At 36.6% G+C, this 3,158-nt stretch overlaps 1 protein-coding gene across 1 annotated transcript in view; it reads right to left on the minus strand.

The window, feature by feature from the left end:
• The window catches only part of LOC106872474 (glypican-3), a 363,469-nt gene that overhangs the window by 218,775 nt on the left and 141,536 nt on the right, over positions 1-3,158 (minus strand). The window lies entirely within an intron of this gene.

The following is a 3,158-nucleotide window of genomic DNA, read 5'->3' on the forward strand; positions in this document are numbered from 1 at the left end:
AAAAAAAAAAAAAAAAAAAATAATAATAATAAAAATAGAAATAATAAAAAAAAGTTAGCTTGAAGGAAATCAGATAGGATTCAGCAGATAAAATCCGCACAAAAACAGTGGAAGCGTGTGTCTGTCTGTTTGTCTTTCATACGCATCTCTCTATCTGGGCCCAGTATCATCCATTAGTAAATATGAAAGGGGGATGGCAGAGAAGGAGAGAGAGAGGGAGAGAGAGAGAGAGAAATAGATGAGAAAGAGAGAGAGAGAGAGAGTGAGGAAGGAGAGAGGATAGTGAGAGAGAGTAGAGAGAGAGGAAAGGGGGGACAGAGAAAGGTGATAGGAGAGAGAAAGAGAGAATAGAGAGAGAGAGAGAGAGGAAAAGGAGGATAGAGAAAGGTGAGTGAGAGAGTGAGGGAAAAAGGGTAAGAGAGAGGGAAATAGAAAGGGAGAAAGAAAAACAGAGGGGACGGGACAAGAGAGGAGAGTGAGGAAAGAGAGAACAGAGAAGAGAGGGAGGGAAAGAGAAAGGAGGAGGGGGAAGGGAAGAGAGAGAGTGAGGAAAGAGAAACAGAGAAGTGAGAGGGAGGGAAAACGGAGGGGATTAAGTCGATTATATTGACCCCTGTGTGTAACTGGTACTTTTTTAATTAACCCAGAAAGGATGAAAGGCAAAGTCAACCTCGGCGAAATTTGAACTCAGAACGTAACGACAGATGAAATACCACTAAGCATTTTGCCCGGCGTGCTAACAATTCTGCCAGCTCGCCTGTACCATCATTAGTGAAGGTCCTCGGCTTAGTAGTTAGGGTTGTCAGCTTATAATCCTAAGGCTGTGAGTTCAATTCCCAGGGATGCGCTAGCCACTTTATTTTTTGTTGTTCCAGTCCATTCACCTAGCAAAAAAGAATTGCACCTGTATTTCAAAGGGCCAGCCTTGTCACATTTGGGTTCCTCATGTTGTATCCTCCCGAGAACTACGTTAAGGGTATGTGCGTGTCTATGGATGATTCAGCCACTTGTAAATTAATTTCAAGAGCAGGCTTTTCCACCGATCGGATCAACTGGAACTCTTGTCGTCGTAACCGACGGAATGCCAGGTTTTATTATTGTGACAAGTTCATTGTATGATTTTAATTGTGTGTCTGTCTTCTTTTTTCTTACTACTCATTATAAAACTCCCCACTGCTTTAGGTAACCTCCATTTAATGTCATCACATCTGCTGCCCTTGTGGAAAAATAAATCATTTTTAGGGTATCTGCTAACATCATTGCAGCCAATTATATCATGGAAAAATATATCGCCTGGTGATTTCATTGAAAGGTAATTTACATCAAGAATCTATACAAAGTTGGTAAATGCAATGCCATACTTTTTCCTCTACAGAGTAATTCCATTGCTAAACATTATTTAAAGAATTTATTCACAGAATAAATACGTTGCCATTAGCTTAATAATGGTAAAGATATTCCAACGATGAAACTACTGGTAATGCATTTAACCAAAATGAATTTGCAGAGAACCTGTTATTAGAATTGGTAGAGAATCAGACTTAAATGCCTCAAAGCAAGAATTTACAGCAAAACCATTATTAGAATAGGTTGAGCATCGAATTTAAGTATCTTGTGATATATAATTTTACCTCTTTATTTATAATTGAGCTGAAGTTGACAGCTGTCTTTCTATACAACTTGGTTTTGACAAAATACCAGTTATATACTTAGACATTTAAATGACTCCATCCCTCACCATAAACATTTGACCACATACTAAATACTAAAAACCATTATTACTATTATTATTATAACTATTATTTTTATTATTATTATGTGAGAGAGCAGTGCATGCCATCAAAGTGACACTGGGGTACAAATATACAAAGCCCAATGTACCCATCATGACTACCCGTCTGATAAGGGTACACCAGGCACATGCATCACAACCATATGTGCGTGACATATTATTATTATTATTATTATTATTATTATTATTATTATTATTATTATTTAGGAGGTGCTAGAATCATTCGCATACCAGGCAAAACGTTGAGTGGCATTTTGTTTTGCCCTTGGTATTGAGTTCAAATTCAGCCAGGGTTGACTTTGCCGTTCATCGTTTCAGGGTTGACAAAATAAGTACCAGTTGAATACTGGGGTAAATGTAATTGACTATCACCCTTCCCTTAAATTCCAGGCCTTGTGCCTATAGCACAAAAGATCAACGTCATCGTCATCATCATCATCATTAATTAAGGCAGTAAGCTGGCAGAATCATTAACAAACCAGGTGAAATGCTTAGCAGTGTTTCATCTACCATTATGTTCTGAGTGCAAATTCTGCTGGGGCCGACTTTACCTTCCATTCTTTCAGGGTCGATAAATTAAGTACCAGTGAAACACTGGGTTTGATGTAATCGACTAGCCCCCACCACAGTCAAATTTCAGGTCGTGTGCCTATAGCAGAAAGGATTATTATTAATATTATTATTATTATTATTATTATTATTATTATTATTATGGGTTTTCTTGTATTTCTATGCTTGCTGCACAACAAGAGCAACAGATACCACTACAACCACCACCACCACTACTACTACTACTACTACTACTACTACTATATTGCTGCTGCTGCTGTTGTTGTTGTTGTAGTTAATGTCAAATTCTATTATTACCCTAATTATCATCGTTATATATTCAGCGATAAAGGATGACTTATGAAGAAGATAACAATGAATGAAAAAAACACTTACGACGAACGATGAAGTGCAAATAAGAACAACAACAACAACAATAATAATAATAGTAGTCAAAAGGAAAGATAGGGGAAGGAGGAGGAGGAGGAGATTTCAAATGACCATAAAAGAATGATCCGAATATTTTCGCTCTTCTTTTCCCTTTCCTGTTTGGTTCTTCTATTTACTATCATCATCATCATCATCATCATCATCATCATCATCATCATCATCGTTATTATTATTATTACTATTGGGACCACTTTTTTTTTTCTTTTTCTATTGTTGTCATGACAACAGTTAAAAGACTCTGCATGGAATTACGTTCACTTGACTTCTTTATTTTTATTTTTTTTTATTTTTCAAAGCCCAGTAAAAATGATAAGCATATGGAAATAATTCCTTTATGAAAGATGATAGCTTAGATATAGTCGTCCAT

The sequence above is a fragment of the Octopus bimaculoides genome, chromosome 8, assembly GCF_001194135.2.
Source record: "Octopus bimaculoides isolate UCB-OBI-ISO-001 chromosome 8, ASM119413v2, whole genome shotgun sequence".
Lineage (NCBI taxonomy): Eukaryota > Metazoa > Mollusca > Cephalopoda > Octopoda > Octopodidae > Octopus > Octopus bimaculoides.